The 20640-nt window shown below is 43.7% G+C and overlaps 1 long non-coding RNA gene and 1 other non-coding gene across 2 annotated transcripts in view; both read left to right on the forward strand.

Annotated features, from left to right (window-relative positions):
- The window catches only part of LOC127198431 (uncharacterized), a 130749-nt gene that overhangs the window by 22732 nt on the left and 87377 nt on the right, over positions 1-20640 (forward strand). The gene's annotated exons all lie outside the window — the stretch shown is intronic.
- On the forward strand, positions 3153-3294 carry LOC127198808 (small nucleolar RNA SNORA48). Its single transcript, XR_007831855.1, has one exon. It is a non-coding gene; the product is annotated as a small nucleolar RNA SNORA48 (small nucleolar RNA).

The following is a 20640-nucleotide window of genomic DNA, read 5'->3' on the forward strand; positions in this document are numbered from 1 at the left end:
ACACACACTTACACCTCAGGCTCATATGTAAAACATACATACCTTGGGGTGGCACTGCTGGGAAGTGGGACCTGGTGAGAGGTTGTTAGGTGACTGGAGGCATGAGGCCAACTGCATGTGAAAAGGAGCAAACAGAGGCCCAAGCATTTTTTTTCCTCCTGTCCTGGGTCACCATACAACTGTTTGCTTCTTCTTCGCATGCTTCTAACCACAACAGGTTGCTGCACTAGCTTCCTAAATACCCAACACAAACAGCTCAGAGGGAAGACTTGTGTTGGCTCCTGGTTTGGGTCCACAGTGACTTGAGTCTGGACTGAGGCAGAGCGGTTGTTACAGTGAGGGATGGGGAGAAGGACAGTGAGCTTACCTCCTGATGGAGAGGAGGAGGGAGGAAGGGGAAAGATCAAAGAGGAGGTGGGAAAAGAAAAGGAGAAAGGGGAAAGAGGGAAAAGGTAAGGAAAGAGGAGGAGGAGGAGGAGAGAGATGGGGTGGGGGGAGACCAACCAAAGTCCCCAGCCTTGTTCTGCATTCAAGCACCCTTTGCTAGGGAGGTCTCAGAACATAGAAAACTTGGCTCAAACATCAATTACCTGGAAAAAGTCTTTAAAAGACACACTCTTGGATGACCTACATCCACCAAGTAGGTTCAGCCTCCTAAGGTTCTCGGCCCCCACCCCCCAGTACTGTCCCCAGCTGGGGACCAAGTCTTTGACATATTAACTTTTAAGGAATATTCTAGATCTAAAGTATAGTGGTTGCTGCCCACAGCTCTCAGAGGCCAGACAGTGGGGATGCTTGTCTGATCTTAGGCTTTCCTCCTCTGAAAACGTGAGCCAACTAGGCCTCTTTGCTTGATAAGTATTCTGTGTCAGGTGTTTCCCCACAGTGGCAGGCAGCTGACTAACACGCAGGTTAGGAAAGATGAGTGAGCTTTGTCTGCCATGGTCTGAGGTGGTGCTCATGACAGCCCTGCACTGAGTCTGACCCGAGACTCAGGTAGGCTATGAGGAGTGAGCACCCGCGTCACACACGTGAGTACTTTCGTTTCCTCAGCATTTATCCAGCACTGGCTGTGCGCAGAGCGAGGTGACAGACAGGAAGGAGAAGTGAAAACAAATTCATGAGAAACGGTTTACAGTGTGGGAGACACAGAAACACAAATGCTACACACAGGACAAAAGCAGGAAGCTTAATGTGGAAATCATCAGTTTCTACTTCCTAAAAGACATTCTCGGCAGTGCTAGGGATCAAATCCAGGCCTCACACAAGCTAGGAAAGCGCCGAGCCATAGCCACAGCATGTCTACTTTATACAGTATGCAGAGGAGTCATTTTATTATTTCTAATTTATTATTGTTGTGATTGGTGTGGGTGCCTGTGTGTATTTGTATGTATGTGTGACACACCTTGTATGTGTGTGATGTGCCTTTGTGTGTAAGAGAGAGATGTGCCTGTGTGTGTTTGTGTATTTGATGTTCGTGTATGTGTGTGTGTGTGTGTGATATGTGCCTATGTATACGTGTAAGAGAGAGATGTGCCTGTGTGAGTGTGTTATTTGCCTGTTTGTGTGAGTGAATGTAATATGACTGTGTGTGTGTGTGTGTGTGTGTGTGTGTGATGTGCCTCTGTGTGTGGAAGAGAGAGAGAAATGTGCCTGTATGTGTGATGTTTCTCTGTGTGTGTATGATATACTTCTGTGTGTGTGTGTGTGTGTGTGTGTGTGTGTGTGTGTGTGTGATATGCCTCCATGTGTGAGTGATGTGCCTGTGTATGTGTTTATTATATACCTCTGTGTGTGTGTATATGTGATATGCCTCTGTGAGTGTGATGTGTCTCTTTTTGTGTGTGTGATGTGTGTGTGTGTGAGTGATGTGCCTGTGTGTGTGTGTGTGTGTGTGTGTGTGTGTGTGTGTTATGTGTCTCTCTGTGTGGGGTGTGTGTGTGTGTGTGTGTGTGTGTGTGTGTGTGTGTCTGGGTGTGTGTCTGTGTGGGCACATACAGAGGTCAGAGGACAATTGGTAGAATTGGGTCCCCATTCCCTTTATATGGGTTCTGGGGTCAGGTTATTAAGGCAATCACCTTTAAGCACTGAACCATCTGGCCAGCCCACCTTTATTCTTAAATAACTTTTTTCTATAAAAATAAAATATATCGAGGCTGGAGAGATGATTCAGTAGTTAAGAGTACCAACTGCATTTCCAGAGGACCTGGGTTCAATTCTCAGCTCCCACATGGCAGCTCATAATAATTTTAAACTCTGGTCCCAGGGAACCCGACAGCCTCTGTTGGTCTTTGTGGGCACCAGGCACACTGATGGTACACAGACATATATGTAGGAGAAACACCTATACACATAAAATAAATTTTAAACTTTTAAGATAAAACACATGCCTAGTAGTGAAAATGTGAGAAGAGTTTATCAGCTTGTGAAATAATCATTATTAATGGTAATTCTTGGATATCTTAGATACATCTCAAGCATTAAAAAAATTCTGACTGAAGCTCTAAATTTTACACACACACACACACACACACACACACACACACGAAACACACCCACGTTCCTGGACCAAACCAGTACAGTCTACCATATATCTGGTACCTCTTCCCATGGCAATATTATTCATATGCTCATATGAATGATGTTTAAGACAGAGAGTAGAGGTCATCCTGGATAATGTCCCTCCTCCAGTATCCAGTTGTCGCCATTGTTTTTATCTAATATAGAAAACACAGCTCCACTTACCTATACCTGTCCTCCTCTGTCACACTGGAGTGGGGCCACCCTCTCACCCAGATTACACGACAGTCACTCATCACAATTCCTGACTTTACCCTTGCCTCATCCACCCCATTGTTCATAGTATAGACTAACTTTTTTTTTTTTTTTTTAAAGAAAAGAAACGACACCAGGTATGGTGGCCCATGTCTGTAATCCCTGTGCTCAGAAGGCAGAGGCTAGAGATCATCGCAAGTTCAAGACTAAGCCTAGTATACTTATTAAGATCCAGGCTAGCCAGAGCTACATAGCAAAACCTCACTTTGAAGAAGGAGGAGGAGAAGGAGGAGGAGGAGGAAGAGAGAGAGAGAGAGAGAGAGAGAGAGAGAGAGAGAGAGAGAGAGAGAGAGAGAGAGAATATAAAGGAGAAAAGCACCTCCTGGCAATGAGCAAAGAGACACTGTTGGTGGCATTGTTCTTATAGCGATCATGGGCAGAGCAGATGGCAGTCCTTTGTTCATCCTAGCTTGATGCCTGGCTTGGTGGCCAAAGCTGTTTTATGTCTAGGATACACAAAAATCAAATCAAATACAGGCAGTGCAGGAGGAAGAAGACACACAGAGACCTGCAGACCTCAGACCTGCCCTCCTGTGAACAGCAGATGCCATCCAGGGGCCCACTAGCCATGTGGCCAGACTGCAAAGGGAGCCACTACAATGTGCAAGTATGTGGTGGTCTCAGGGAGAGAAGGAGAAGCGGAGTAGCTTGAACATTATGAAGAGAGATGAGCCTGGAGACCTGAGGGTGGAGAGGAGTAGCCGGTTGTGAATGGCCAGCACTGCACCTAGGGCCATGGTGAGGTTCCCAGCTCTACTGAGAAGCAGGGTTCTGTGGTCCATATTACCACCAGAGGACATGGGGACATCCTGGTCTGGGCAGCTGTTGGGGACCATGTGGATGTCCAGGGGCCTATGCAGAACTGTCCCCACGCCTCACTGGCTGTAGCACTCTAGAGAGCAGAAGAGTGAGCTCTATACCTTGCCCAGACAGCACAATAGAGCTGGCCTTGTGGTGGGGGTGTGAGTAAACCAACCCAAGAGCATGAGTGTGAGAGAACTGACCCCACCACTCATCTGTGGTGAAGTGGCAAGGGTACAGAAGTGATGCCATTCTCCCTCCCCTCCTCCAGCAGTCAGGAAAGCTGGCAGGGCCATGAGAGCAGGAGAGCTGTCCCTGCCCCTCACCAGCTGCAGAACTCAGGAGAGCAGGCCCTGCCCCTCACCTGGGCAGCACAGCAGAGGTGACCCTGGTGGTGGGAGTGGTGCAAGTGAGCCAGATCCAAGGGCAAGAGCACAGGAGAGCTGGCTCTGCCACTCTTCTGTCATGAGATGGCATGGGTGGGTGGGTGAGGTGACACCCTCCCTCCTATCGCTACTTGCCTCTCGCCACCTGCAGCAGTTGGGAGATCTGGCTTCTGGGCCATGAGAGTGTTGAGATGCCCAGGCCTCAGCACTTGAGAAGCAGGCCCTGCACTTTGCCCAGGCAATACATCGGAGCTGGCCCTGTTGGTGAAGACATGGGTGAGCCAGCCCTGAGGGTGTGAGAGCAGGAGAACTGGTCCAACCCATCTAAGGCTGCAGCACTTGGGAGGGTGAGCCACATGCTTTGACAGGGCAGCACAGTGGAGCTCTGGATCTAAAGGTACTGGTGTGAATGAGCCAGCCCCGAAGACATAAGATCAGGAGAGCTGACCATGCCTCCCACTGATGGTGGCACTGGGTGGTCTATCTGGAGCAGTGCTGGAGAGCTTGTCGTGGTGGTGTGGATAAGAGAGAGCAGATGCACTGACCACTTCAGCTACTACCCAGGCCCAGATACAGGACTCTGAGTTGTTCCACCCTGAAATCTATGTCATCTGTAAATGCTTGGGATGGGTGAAAGGACCAGTTTTGCTGATCCAAAGCTGCAGGATCTCCATGACACAGGGCAACAACAGGATAACTGGGAGGAGGCCCAGTCAAGATCCAGTATTGATGGTGTTACAGAAGCCAGAGATCTCCAGCCAGACCAATGGCTCATTGCAATGAACATTAGCAAGTAAAGATGTGTGGACAGAAGGATATACTGTGGGACACACTGTGACATACTATAACACCCAGGATGAGATGTTTTCTATGCTGTTTTTGTTTTGTTTTTTGTGTGTGTTTTTTTATTTTGGGGGGGTAGGTTGCAGGGGCAAAGAGCGGATATGAGGGGACAGAGAGATGAGCAGGACTGGGGTGCATGATGTGTAACTCACAAAGAATAAATAAAAAGTTGGTTGTTTTTTTTTTTTAAGGAAAGAAAAGCAAATTAGATCATGTCACTTTTGCCCAATGCCTTTAGAGGCTCCCAACTGCCTTTACAATGCATTTTTTCCTGAAAATAAGGCCAGCTCAGTTATTTGGAAAACCTTGTACTGACAACAACTGAAAATGAATAGCATTTAAATCTTTTTCATTTAAAAACATGAAATTACCAATTATAAGGAACTACCAAATCAAAAGATAAGAGAAATACGAATCCAGATAGTCAAATAGTGAGCTTGACCTCTTCCGCATTTCCTGAAGTGGATAAACCAGTTTCAGATGCATGAGGTAATAGAAGAGGCAAGGACCACACCCCCAGGACTCTCAAAGTTAATAACATAGCCATCTTCAGCTGGGTGGGAGTGTTTACCTTTAATCCTAGCTCTCAGTAGGTGGAGACAGGTGGATCTGTGAGTTCAAGGCCAGCCTGGTCTACAGAATGAGTTCCAGGATAGCCAGGGCTACACAGAGAAACCCTGGCTTGAAAAACAAAACAAACAAACAAACAAAAAAACAAAATAAAGAGATACCCATTCTCTATAGAAATCTGGGGAGGGAAGGTAATGCCAAAGGCAAGCTATTGGATCACCATCTCAAGAGTTTCAAACGCATGCATTCTTAGTTCTGTGAAGTCAGGACATCAAAAAATCATCTCTCCCCTAGAAATTGTAAGCACAAAATAGTCACCTAGTTAATGGATAGGATAAACTATTTTGAACTGAAAAGACCATCAATTGCTGAGGATTTGCTTTGCTATGGTCAAACTCTGAAAGTACACATGGGTAAAAATAAATCCCCTTGTCTTCTTAGAAAATGCTTCTAGGTTCAAGAGAGATATCTCAGAAATAATGTTCAAAGGCAATGAATAAAGGACAGTGGAAACTACCAAGGTCCTAAGTGAAAATTAGAAGAGAGAATTCAGTCTAAAGAACACACAGAAAAAAAAAAAAAATAGACCCATCAGCTCTGTACTAAGTGGGTAAGAAGCATGGTAGAATGCAGGCATTCACTCAAAAGTAAAAAAAAAAAAAAAAAAATTTAAAAATATTTTCATGGGAGCTTACAAAGAAATAACATAAGATATTTGAAATGGAACTAAATGAGATTTCTACATATGAACACTAGAATAACAGTGGCTGAGCTGATGGGTTTAACAGCAGACAAAGGATTGCGAAGAAGAAGCTTATTTAGTATCTAAAATGTGCTACACCTGATGGAAAATGTGTAAGAGGGATTGATTGGGAGCAAAGACTCAGATCTGGTCTTTGTTTAATTCAAGATCTGCATGGATAAGAGAATCAGGCCGAAGCAATATTTGAAGCCATGGGGGCTGGAAAATTTTCCAGAAATGTTTAAAGTCAGATTTAAGAGTCCTTTCAATCCAAACAAAACAAGAAGACAGAAACCCACTCATGGATGTGACATAGTGAACTTCAGACTCCACAGATGGTAGAAATAGTAAAAGTAGAGAGAAGAAAAGCACGTTACTTTCAACAAGACACGGCCACAGCAATGGCCCAGACTCTCAAAAATGCTGCATTGGGAACAGAATCATAGTCCCTGCTGCAGCCCGAAGCGCCTGTGTGCCCCGTGCCTGGCCCACTTTCCCCATGTTTCCGGTCTGTCCCCATCACTTGCTCTGTGTTCACTGGGGTCCCCTCCTTTCCATTGCAGACCCACTGATCCATCTTCTCTGGGTGACCCAATCCTCGGCATCTTTCAGGGCTTAGTGGCTCTCCAGGGATGCTTCCTCCAACCAACTCTTGCCATTCTTTCTCATGTAAGATTTTGTCTTTCTTCATTTGTCCTCTCTCCTGCTAGGCTATACTCCATAAGTACCGGAACCGCGATACACATGGTTGCACGTAGTATCTTGAGGAACTCACACGCAGGAACTCTGCAAATAGTTGTGAAGAAAATGTATTTGTTCAGCTACTACTTGTCCTTCCCTAGGTATATGTCCTTATTTGCTTATACATCTTTTTATGTTTTTCTTTTTTACAGTTGTAGCAACATTCCATCCTCTAGGTTAGGCTTTAAATTGTCTATATAACATAAAGCACTCACCATGGGTATAAGCCTCCCTCCATAAGCTTCATTTCCGATGCTTTCATGATAGTCTTTTATGAAAATATCATAATGTATTTACTCAAACCACTGTAGCTTGTTGTTTAGATTGGGCCTCCAAATCTTGATGTAAATGAGCCATCTTTCCTCATGCCTTAGCAATTGTACCTGAGTAAAAAATGCAAATGGGGAGACATACATGAACACGCTGCACATATCCACCTGCTATTTCTGTGACCCTGCCTCTTAACTCCCCTACCAAAGTACAACCTCTTCTTGTTTAATATCTATGACAATTTTGATATACAAAAGATGTCAATTTTATTTTAAAAATTTCTCCCTCACAAGTTGTACTCTAGCCCAGTCTATCCATATTGGAGTGTCTGGGTAGGCGGTGTATGAATGCGCACATGTGCACATGTGTGCATGTATGTAGGGAGGGATATGTGAATGTATATTTGCAAGTGTGTGGAGATCAGAGTTCAATGTTGGGTGTCTTCCTCAAATACTTTCCATCTTACTTTGGGAAGAACCAAGTCTCTCACTGATTGATTCATCCGGAGTGAATGGCCCGCAAGCCCCTCCTGTCCCTGCCTCCCCTACACTGCTGCCCCTGTTTTTTATCTGAGCCTGAGGAACCGAACTCAGGGTTATTATTGGTTTCTTCAGTTGACTTCTGTTTGTCAACTGACTTTTACTATTGCTTTATATCAGTTCGTAAAGATAAGTCACATTCTTCAGGATGCTGTGTGTAATAGTGTTTATATTACCATTATATTACCATTTATTTTTTATTTATATTTTATAATTTATATTACCATTATATTACCATTTATTTTTTATTTATATTTTATAATTTATATTACCATTATATTACCATTAGGATGATATAAAATAAGCTCCTAGATATGTAACTGAATTTTTAAAAATAGAATCTCATATGCACAGGTTGGCCTCTGACTTGCTGTATAGCCCTGGTTTTAAACATTACTAGAAACTGAACCCAGGTCTGTGCACGCTCAGCAAACATACTATCAGTTGAGTCACATGCTCAGCTGTGCCAGAACTTGCATACTCAGTTTACTTTTTCTTGATGTTGGAGTGTTAGTTAACTTCCTGGCACCATGATAAGACACCATGTCCAAGGCAACATATGAAAGAAAGAATTTGTTGGCGGGAGGGTGTTAGTTGTTACCATTCCAGAGGATTAGAGTCCATGATGTCAGGGACAGCGTGGCAGCAGGTGGCAGGCCTGGTAGCCAGAGCAGGAAGCTGAGAGCTCACATCTTGACACTCACAGGCAAAGAGAAGAGAGGGAGCTAAGAGTGGAGCAAATATTTAAGCTCTCACAGCCTGCTTTAATGCTCACTTCCTCCAGCAAGGCCACACCCCTTAGAGCTCCTAACAGTGCCCTCAAGTGGGGAACAAGTATTCAAATGTTGGAGACTACAGGGTGGGGGCTAGTATGTGCTCATTCAAACACCACACTTGGTAACTGGCTCACCTCAGGAGCTGTGGATGCTCGGCTCTCCCCACACCATGATCATCAGCACTGTGTTGCATTTCAGCTGTTTCCTCTGGTGGTATATGAAGAATTAAGTCTGATCTCTATATTTTGCATTTCTTTCGCTAGCAATGGGGCCAGTGTCCTTTCTGCTCATCCGAAGGCCATCTGTATTTCCTTTCCTGTGGACTCACCATTGTCTCTCACTTCTAATAAATGGTTTGTCTTCTCTATTGATACGTTGGCACTCTACAGATAAGCTCTCTTCCACCTACTCCCGGTGCTCTGAAAGCTCAACGTCTTCATAAATTCAATAGGAAACTCGTGTGGTCTAGAATTTGGCCTGGACTAATTAGTGTGACTGTTTATCCATCTCACGTGGTGCGGTTACAGCCCCACTTGCTGCCCCAGTAAGGAAGGTTCCAGTTATAGAATACTGCCCCAGAAGCTACATAGACAGTGTATTTACGGTATGCTCTTTCCAAGGACAAAATTAATAACCAGTGGTCTCAGATTCTTTTAAAACTAGAAAACATTGAGAAATTTTATTTATTTTATTTTCTTCTCCCATATTGCTCTTCTCCCTGTCACTTTCTACATACACAGAGGCAAAAACAAACAAACAAAAAACAAAAAAACAAAGCCAAACAAAACAAAACCTGGGAAATAGGAAAAGTAAATACTTCCTTACTCCAGTGTCCAGTCTGGATTTTGCACCGGGAGATTGTCATCCTTCTGTGTCTGTGTGTGTTTCTCCATGGGAAGTCTTATAAAAGACATCATGGACTCACAAAACGTCTTCCTTGCAGACACGAAGCCGGCAGATGAATCTGCGTATGGAAGTATTAGTCACAGCTATCAGCAGCTTGGGCTGTATTTCACATGATAATATTTTTCTGGCTGTTTAGCACCTAATAAATCATATATTTATGGAAACAAAAGTGAAGTCATCTTCGTAAAAAGGCTTTCCTTACTGTGAGATTGTAACGGATCGCCCCTGCTTTCCCCTTAGTGCTTTTATGGATTCCTTTGTCCTGTTTACTTGTGTGACCCGCTTGCAGTTTATTTTGCCATAAGTGGTGAGACAGGATCCAAGTGAACATTTTATCAGATGGCTCTCCAGTTGTCTCAACTACATCCGCGGATCGTTCATCCATACTTTGTTAATTTGTAATGTCACCTTTATCATACACTAAATTTTTATGCTTTATGAATTCATCCTTGGACTTCCTCATCTGTGGCATTGAGTCTGTTGCTTCATTTTGTGACAGTACATACTGCAGAGGTTCTGCCTCCTTATGCCCTTGTGAGCAGTACGTGACTGTCTTGCCCTGGCCAGCATCCTTGGAAAGACTCTCTGTTCATATTTTTAAGCCCTTTTTGTTTTTGCAAAAGAGTATACTTTAATAGTCTTTTACCCACATGTTTATTACAATCAAGCCTGGCATTTGTTTCTGGAAATGTTTGCTTGGTTTATTGAACACTTTGTTTTTCTTCTGTTGTACATTAGATATTGGGTATTTTTCTCCCATGTGTCTAAGGGGACACTTAAATTATCCTCAGTGCTAAGGGTACCCTTTAAAAGTCTCTTTCCAAGGGAGCAGCTGATATTAAGAATATCAGAATAGGCTGGGCGAACGGATCATTCGGAACACTTTCTGAGAGCTCGTCCGCAGCCTGAGAGTGCGGGGAGGCAAACAACAACATCTGGCTTGCTCTGAATGTTTTCCGTTCTCCCCAGTTCACGTGTTCAAGTCGAATAACCAGTGATGGTATTTGAAGTCAGGACTTCAGAAGTAATTAGGTCATGAGAGTTGTGTCTTAGAAGAAAAGACACTAACAGGCTGGCTGCTTCGCTGCTCTGATCTCTCCCACATGAGAACAAAGTGAGAGGAAAGCTACCTGTGAGCTAAGAAGACCCCATTCAACAGACTCCATTCAACCCAGCCACGTGGGAACCTTGACCTTAAACTCAAAGCTTCCAGAACTATGAGAAGCTTTGTTTAAGCCATCTCTTTAGCCATCTACCCGTAGGACTATGTCACTGTAGCCCTGAGTGTGTGAGATGATATCTAACATTAGCTAACCACCCATGGGCCAGTACTTTTCAAGTTTCTATTCACTGTATAATCAGAATGACTTTATGAATTATCATCACTGCCATTTCTGAGATAAGGGAACACTGGCTTACTTAGATAGGACACTACAAAAACATAAGTAAAATCCAGCTTTCATCTGGGCATTGTGGTGCACACTTATGACCCCAGACTATGGAGGCTGAAGCAAGAAGATTGCACATTTAAGAGCAACCTGGGCCACATAGTGAATTCAGGGTCAGCCTGAGCTACATAACAAGACAGTGTATCTAAATACAATACAATACAATACAATACAATACAATACAATACAATACAATGGAAATAAAATGTAAACTCTCAGCTCCCTGACTCTTCAGAATTCTTAATGTCTCTCCATATTGCAGTTCTATTCTCCCGTGACTCCAGGTAGTGGGAAAGATGTATTCATACACAAACTGTGAGGCAGACAGTTTGTCTTCAGCTAACGGGCTCTGTGTCTGTCATACAGATGGACAGGTGTCCTATAGACCCTGCCATCCCACCCCCAGCAGTGCCACTTCCTGTTGCTGCCCAGGTATTCAGAGACCTTGACCAGGGCGCCCACTAGTCCTGACCTCTGCTGGCACTGCCCTCGGTTCTGGACATGTCCTTAAACCCTTTCCTTTTCTCTTCCTCAATGTGTCCCTGGCCTTAGAACTAGAAGCCACAATTTGTGCTAATTTATTCAACTAAATTGGACAGTTAATAAATGCTAATGAATTAATACACCATTCCCACAGAAGGCAGGAAGTAGACCAGTGATGAGAAAACTGAGCAAAGTTTCCCAACCAAGTGACAAATAATAAATTTGGGGTTCCAGATAGTGTGGGATCACCTTCTCCAGGAATTCTTCTGAGGAGAAAAGAAGGCAGTGGTCCAAGGCTGAGCAGGAAGGGAAAGACGGACCGTGTCGGGGACTGGCTGGGCCTCAGCTGCTATGGACGTTGAGTCTCCCTGGTTTGGCTTCACAGCAGACATTGGTCTCTAGCCATAGCACACATCAAGAGCTCTGATGACCTAGTGGTAAGGGTGAGGAGATGAAGACAGTCCCAGGAGAACTGGAGCTTCCGAGGAGACAATCTCCAAAAGACCTGGACAAACTTCTCTCGTCCGTCAGTCAGGGTTTCTGCTAGCTGGTCCAGGATATGGAAAGAGAGGAAGGTTTCTTTTTAGATTTGTGTCACACCAGAAACTTCCCAAATTCTCAAGCTTCAAGGCAGTCCCTACCCATGTCAGATCCAGACTCTCCCCACGGTGTCACAAAAAAAAGCTCAAAGAGGAGGCTGATGTGGAGTGGGAGCATCCTCTGCAGATTACAGTGATCACTCTGGTAGGCTGGAGAGATGGCTCATCCGTTCAGAGCACAGACTATTCTTTCAGAGAACCGAAGTTTGCTTCCTGGTACCCACATTGGGCATTATAACCACTCCAAATCCAACTCCAGGGGGCATGATACCTTTTTCTGGACTCTATAGACACCTGCACTTATGTGCACATGTCCACACACAAATAGATACATATCCCCACAATTAAAAATAAATAAAATCAATCTTTAAAAGGAGAACTCTATTATTTTGAGGGGAAAGGGGGTGAATAAGTGGGAGACTGTAAAATTTAAAATTATGACAATAATACAATATTTTCAGAAATCATTGCTCAAAGCAACAGGCTTTCTTCCTTCTAGACTTTTTCTTTGATAATGACAGACCTTGTTAGGAATACAGGAGGTGAGTGCCTGAGTCCATCACAGCCACAGAGACACCTAGTCTTGAGGCAAGGCTCCAAATGAGATCAATTCTGGGGTCCCCTCGAGCCTGATGTTTTGGTGATTGTGTCTGGCTTTATCTGAAGTGATGAACTGCTACTCTAAGAATGGAGAATGAGAAAGGATTAATTACCCAATTGAATAAAACCTTCTGGAAGTGGAACCTCTTCCATGGTGTTGCTTCCTGTGTCCCTTTACTCTCTTGAGGAGCTGTGGTGTTCCAGGGTCATCTTGAGGTTAAAATAATGTTACTATGACCAAACACCTTGAGACAGGTGAGAAACATATCCCCTCTTCCTGTCATAGAGTGTGAGGCTAAGGCCTGGGGAATCCCAGTTCCCTCTCCACCAGCAGGGCTGTTCCTAGTGCCCTGCTCACCCTCCTCCTAAGACTTGGTCTACTTTCCCCTTCCAAGCCCCCTTGCATTGGATAGATGCATTAAAGGCCGCTCTGGGAAGACAAACCCTGGCACCTACCGGTAGCTTTCCAGTAGTAAAGCAAAAATATAAATCCTCTTGGTGATTCTAGATCAGGCCTCACCCTCTCCTTCCCCACCCCCACAGGAATCCACAAACACATTTTTAAATAGCAAAAGAAAATTAAGTACCCAAGGCAGTTAGCAATGGCCTCATGGGGACTGAGGAGGCCAGAAAAGGAGTCTATTATTTTGCCCCTGTCCTGCCCGATAGCTCATTGTGTGGCAGTATTTACTTAAAAAGCAGAGAAGGAAATCATTATTTGCTCTTAGTCCTGCGATTCCCGTGGCTATGCTCTTTGGAGGAAGTGTTTTATTTTATTTCTTTTCTGCCCCCCCCCCAAAACCCCCGCTCTTTTCCCATGCTTGAGTTGCAAGAGGTAGAAGTGGCAATGCCTGGTGCATACGATATGGAGACTGAACACCAGGGCCGGGATGGAGCTTAGCAGATGTCTGCTCTGCCTCCTTTCATGTCTGGACAGCGATGAAAGGAAATGAGCTCAAAGGCAGAGTTTCTCTTTCCTCTTCCTCTCTTGCCATGTACAAAAGCTGTGTGTGCACTGCATTATGCACACTGCCTATGCCTGTACAAAGTAAGTATACAACACACATACATATGCAGACATATTCATGTATAGACAACATGTTATCTCAGCATACTTTCATTATGCTATATAATGAAACACACATGAATATATTCCACCTCCCTCCTCAAAAAACAAAACAAAACAAAACAAACAAACAAACAAAAAACCAGAAGAGTTAATGAATACTGGGGATAGAAGGGAGGAAAACCTCACAACCTGGCAGAAAATAAGAATGGAAAAGGAGAGTGCCTGCTTTTAAATGCTCTAAGTATCTTTTGGTTATGAATGCCTTTCCCTCTAAATGGCTGTTTTTGCTCTACTAGATTGGCAGCAATCAGCCTTACAAGTGTTGGGGAAAGATTTGCTTGAACAGATGAAAGAAAATTATTCCCTCCTAAATGCTGGCGTCCACCACAGATGATATGGCGCTCTCCAGCTTGACAGAAGGACGGTGCATTTTGAAGAAAGAAGCTTATTTTCTTGGAAATTATGGTCATTGGGCCAGAAGGACAAAATCACGACCAGGCTAATAAAAATGCAACTGTGGAAAGTTACAGGGTGTTAATGACCATACTTTCAAAGTAGGGAACTTTTGATAAGCAGCCAAAGCAGACGGACAGAAGGATACATGATGCTGAGGTAGAGAGCGGCCCGGCAGGACTGGCTGCCTGTAGTAATCAGACGATGCGCCCTCTGCCATCCAGGAGGAAGTCAGTACTAAAAGGGTCTACCCCACCTTTGTATCCTATCCCCGAAGTCCTTACTCCAAAGTGGAGAAAAAGTTAGCTTATCTGTGTGCGCTGTTTTAACAGGTGTACTTTGGCTGGCCAGCCCAACCTCCAATAGGGGGGAACTTGCTATTTCATTAATAATGTCATCGCTGCAGAATCTGACAACCTGAGTTCGATGCCTAGAACCAATATCATGGAAGAGAACACTGACTCTCAAGATGTGTCTTCCAACGTCTACAGGCACACCACAGCACATGTATGCCCACACGCATACACAATAAGTAAATGAATACATGAACCAACCAACCAACCAACAAATACATAAATAAACGTAAAATGTAAAAAGAAAGAATGAAAAGTAGCAATGCAGTGGGTCAGGTTTCGGTTTGGATAGAACACCTTCCGGAGACGATACCACTGGAGCGAGGTCTGAGGCCTGTGAGGGACTGTGCCATGTGTGTACATTGGCACTGCATTTCAGGTAGAGGTAACCATGAATGCAAAGGCTGTGAGGAGGGGTTATCCTTGGCATGTTTGGAAAAATTGCAAAATGGCGGTATAGATGGAAGGGAGTAAACAGGGGTTGATGTCACAAATGGAGGTGGAACAGGAGATCACACCCAGCTCATCCTGTCCCTGTCAGCCACCTTTCGGTGGCTTGAACTAAGGTCAGGAAGAAGATGGAAGACTGGAAGTTGCTTTGATGTAACAGGGAAGGACGAGAGCCGGACAACAGAGAATGGACTTTATTCCACAGAGAGGATGATTGGAGAAGGATGCGAAATCACAGATGGGACAATAGGCAGCTGGGGAGTGTGGAGAAACAGAAGCCTAAGAGAGGAGGAAGCAGCACTCGGCTCCTGAGCCGTGGGAAGAAAAGCTGACGCTCCATGGAAAACCCAACTACCCTAGTGAAAACAGGAGGGTCCTACACACAGGATAAGGCCACAGTTCTAGCAAGCCTCAAAGCAAGTCGGGATTTTTTTTTTTGTTAAGACAGTGAGTCCTCTAACATGACTGGCCAGCACCAGAGAAGCCATCTATCTTGCCATTCCCCAAGTCTCAGAGAGCTGCAGTTGGGTGCCATCTTGAGAGGAAACATATTATTTAAGACCAAGCTATCCTGACGACCCTGATAACAAGAAATAATCTCACATCAAGGGGCCTGGGGTTAGCCTGCGACATACAGACCCAGAGTAGAAGACACTATAAGGACCAGTCATGGAGAAGGTGAGAGCCAAGCTGGAACATATCAAGAAGTTCAGGTGATGCAAGGCTTGACTTGGGCAGTAAAGGCTACAAGTGTGGGCAGCCCCACATTCCGAGGCTAATAAACAGGCCCATCACCTGATGATAACCATTGAGCCTGCTTGCCGCAAGCCTGAGATTAGTGAGGCAGCCTGACTCTCATGCCTCCTGCCTGCTATAAGGTTCATTGCCAAGGGGATAAAGAATTCTAAAGTTGCCTATAGTACTTGGCTGGCACAGCTTCATTCTCCAGCAGTGTGCATAATGCTGAGCAAGCTTTGAAAGCACAGAGATTGCCGCCCCTTGCAATGCAGACACAGTGCAGGGTTCCCTTCCCTCATCCCCAGACACACTTAGGAGATGCCGGTTGTCTAGCACATCAGCTATTGCAGAGGGACCTGCCTGGTCCATGGACCACAAGGCTACATGTGGCCAGAAGATGCCTCTGGTACTTAAAAAAGGCAAAGTCCACATTTAGAGGAGAAAAAAAAAAAGCCTTTTTTGTTCCCTACTCCACTTTCTCCTTTCTTCTTTTTATTGTACCTTGGCTAGTAATTTTACTTAAAAAGAAAAAGCTTTTATGACTTTAGGCTTTGTTTTGTTTTTATTCTTCTGCTTACATCTATCCAACTTTTAATTTTGGCTTCACTGTGTTGCCAAGTTTCTTTGTCTCTCGCTCTTCTTCCGCCCCTGTTCACGTCATTCTTATCTATTATTGTTTCTAACCACGTTTTCCCTTTTCTTTTCTCCTTTCCATGACCCTGTCCTTTATTTAATTTATTTGCTACTTTTTATGCACCTTAAATAATTTTAGCTTCATGATATACTTCACGCTGTTTTTTGCTATTTTCTGTTCTGTGGTCACTAGTGGTAGTAATCATTTTACTGCATTATAAACAGACTTCTGAATCTTGTTATTGCATGCAGTGGTTTGTTTTCTCCCTGGGTGGTACTGAAGATTAAGCCCTCCAAAGGAGGGTGCCCATTGAGGGAAATCCTAAAATAAAACTACAAGAGATAACCAAATAGATGGATGACCAACTACAATATAGAAACATAAGAAACATGAAAAAGGAGAGCAACATGGCACCCCGAAAAGACTGTATGTAACCCGTCAACTAAAGACTCCAGAGACATTGAAGTGCTTGGAATATCGGGGAAAAAATTTAAAAGTTTTATTCTAAAAATTTGCCTCACTGATGCCTCATAGACATCAAAGAAGAGAAAGAAATAAACATAGCCATAAGCTGAAAGAATTATGAGGTCTGCTCAAGAGACCAAACTGAGGAATCCATGGGTGGAAATAACAGAGACAAGAAACTAATGACAGGAAAATTCAATGAAATTATAAGGGGAATTCACCAAATCTATGTGAAGAAGTGCATATCCAAACACAAAAGGCATTTAGAACCCCAAAGAGACATGACCAGAGAATAACCCTGTCACAACACACTGTAGTCAAAGTTCTAAGAGTACAAAGCAAAGAAACAGCATTAAAAGAATCAAGAGAGAATGCCAACTCCCGTACAAAGACAACCTCATCACAATAGCAGTAGACATCTCAGCAGAAAGCCTGAAAGCTAAGGAAAGCAAAGAAAGCTGTGCTCCAAGCCTTGGACGTAAGTAGCTGCCAACAAGAATTACTATATTCAGAAAAGTTATCTTTTTTAAAACAAATAGAAATAAAGACATCTCAAGCAAATTTATGCCCACCAAGCCAGTGTACCATCCAAAACGGAATCCAACGCACAAAGGAGGGGAAAGGCAATCTCAATTGTAAGAGCAAAGAGAGGAGGAAGCGAACAAAGAGCTACAAAACAATGACTCCCTCCCAACTCAGTAAGCCTGCAAACACCTAGTGGAAAGGTAAGGATAGAAGAAAGGAGCCAGCAGGGGTGACAAGGTGGTTTAGCATGCAAGTCTCACTACTGGAGTGTGATCCCTGGGATTCCTGTTTGAAACAGAACACCCCCAAATGTTGTCCTTTGATAACCACATAGCACACCTGCCATGGAACACAGATACCCATGCTCAAACCCAGACCTTACAAATATAATAAATCTGTGTAATCTAGAAGAGCAAGTAATAATTGAACCAAACAGGAAAGCAGCACAATGGCAGGAATCAGCTTACCACTCTCAGATTTACAGAACAGACATTCTAGAACACAAAGGAATAAAAAGATGCAGGCACAGTTACATAGGCCACCTTAGTACCTCACTCCCAGCAGTAGCTCCATCTTTCAGACAAAAATACAAGTAACTTCAGAATTAATCTCTAGTTTCAATCAAAGAGACTTAACAGTATATTTGGCCTGACACTTTAGACATAAACAGTCTTAGAAGCCAATGAAATTTTACTTAAAATAGATCATATTTTAGGCAGTAAAGCAAGTCCTAACTAGTAGAAAATAATCAAGGTAATTTTCTTGTATTTGATCAGATTGTAGTGGAAAAACCTAGAAATCAATAACAAGAGAAACTGTATAGATGTTGAATAAAACACTCTGGAATAAACACTGGGTCACTGGTGGGAAGAGTCCCAGGTACCCTAGAGCAAAATGAAACGGAAAGCACTTTACCAGAACCTTTAGGACCCAACAAAAGTGGCTTGAAGAGGAAAGTTTACAGCCATGAAAGCTTACAGGAAAAAAGGCCAAAATAAGCGCACATAGAAACGACCAAAGACTTAAAGAAAGCAGTCAGCTCCCTAGCCAAACTAACCAAAAGAGAGAGACGCAAAAGTATTGGTGACCACAGCTTCCTAGGAAACAGAGGATCAGCAGGGAAAACTATATTAAAATAAACAAACAAAGCAGAAAGTCTAGAAGAAATGATTGGATTCCTTGATACATACAACCTATGAAAGTTAAACCCAGACGAGACAGAGAACTTACGTGGACCCATAACAAGATGTGAAAGTGGAAGAGCAATAAAAAGTCTCCCACAAAGAAAAACCCAGAACCAGACTGATGGATGCATTCTCACTCTAACTAAATACTACTTTCAGTGTTCCTCACACTGCCTAGACTAGAAAGAAATACTGAACTAACCCGTAATGCCAGCATTGCCTCTGTTGCCAACCCTGGCGAGGACACAGCCACCACCACAAATTTCCCCAAAAAAACAGAGAGGCAAAACATCTCAATAAAATTTGCCCAAGCTGAATTCAGGAACACCAGTTAGTTTTGTCCTAGGGATGCAGGGACTGCTCGACACAAGAATCTCAACATTTAAAACACAGCACAGCACATATGTACACTCGAGAAGAGAAGCCAGAAGGAAGGTCATCTCACCAGACTCAGGAACGGTCTTTCATGAGGTTCATGAGAACGCTCTGAAGACTAAGAATTCCGAGAGAATAGCCACTCTGAAGCTATGGGGCTTCTTCACACTAGATTCTAAACTTCCATGGTCCAAATGTAATAGCCATAACCCCAAAGGAAAAAAAAAAACTAGATGGCAGAGTTAGAACTAGAAAAACAATTAGCTTTCTTTCCCTGTGCATGGCTCATGAGCTGCATCCAGTCCCCCCTCACCCCTAAAACATCCTTTCGTAGTCTCCACTGTTTATGCTCTAGAAGTATAATTTGAGATGTATAGATTTTGGGTCTGGTTAATTTCCATACTCAATTTTTTTTTTTTACTTGTAAGTTCTTCATAGTTAAGTTTTAATTGAGAAATGAACTAAGAGGAGGAATGCAACACAACACAGTAAAGCCTAACTATGGCAAACCTATAATTGACATTAGACTGTAATGAGGGAAAATGAAAAGCATTTGGTCTACAGTGAGGAGCAACCCAGGGCACTCAAAGTCTCCACTCTTAATACAGCTTGAAGCTTCAGAACTAACTGTTAAGGCAAGAGACTGAAACAAAAGGGATACAAATAGAAAAGGGAAAAATGAAATTATCTCCATTTGCACCAGAAAATGCTTAGATCTGAATTCATTATATGGTGTGCCAACTAGAACAGACAAATAATAAACAAACAAAACAAAGAAAAATAAATAAATAGTTGGAAATTACAAGACAGAAACAATGGGCTTTTCTCTGATTGAGGCAGGAGCCTGTTGAGAGCTTACACAGAGGACTAGGACTTGGTTTACATTTCAGTCATATTTTGCAAATTATTTGCATGAAAAATAGAACTAAAGGCAGGAGCATGGTTGGGCAGAGGAGGTCATGGCAATAATCTAGGTGAGGGATATTACTAGTTTGAACCTGGAATTTGGTGAAAAAAAAAAACAACCCTAATAAGGAGTAAAAATCAGAGATACACAAAAGAAGATGTGTTGACTTAATAAATTAGCTGGTTATTTAGTGTTACTATACTGAAGCCAAAGGATTGTGTTCAGGAGAAGGGAGAGAGAAAGTGATGTCAGGCCTACCAACTTCCCTGTTTTCTAAAATACCGAAGTGTAAGCGGGGGAACGTAAGTGTAGCATACAGATCACCACACACAAGCAGAGGGGTACGACAGGAGCAATGCTCTCTCCACTCTTGGCGAGCTAGCTGCTGTCACAGTAGCCTCCACCCTCAGGGTTAATGCATGCCTTTCTCCCTCACACCACCTTCTAGAGGTGTTGCCAGGCGGCAGTGAGGTGGGTGCTCTTCAACGTGGGCAGTTACTCTCTTTGCATCCAGTGGCTCTGCCAGATCTAAAACCCAGAGTGCTCATCTGCGTCCTTCCTCTCACTCAAAGGTTTGAACGCTTTTCTTGTTTGTCCTGTCCTATAACCTGCAGCTGGTCAGTGTGCCCCTGGAGGACACTGGGGAGCTTCCACCGCTGCCTCGCTAACTAGATATTCATCGGTGCCTTCTTTTCCACTCACACTCACTCTCCACTGGCTTGCCAAGACTGTATTTTCTAAGTGACAGTGCAGACTGTGTGAGTCCTTTAGACTCCCAGCACTCTGCTCATCTAAGGCCACACCGGGTTCTTTCTTCCTCTCTGCTCCTCACAGACTTTCCCTTCTGACTAGGAGCCACTTCTCCCTCCACCAAATGAAACCCAGTTGCCCAGGCAGGCACAGTGACATCTCCCCACTCCAAAGATGCCTTTGTGGTATGTGTGCCAT

Source organism: Acomys russatus, chromosome 14 (genome assembly GCF_903995435.1).
Source record: "Acomys russatus chromosome 14, mAcoRus1.1, whole genome shotgun sequence".
NCBI classification, from domain to species: domain Eukaryota; kingdom Metazoa; phylum Chordata; class Mammalia; order Rodentia; family Muridae; genus Acomys; species Acomys russatus.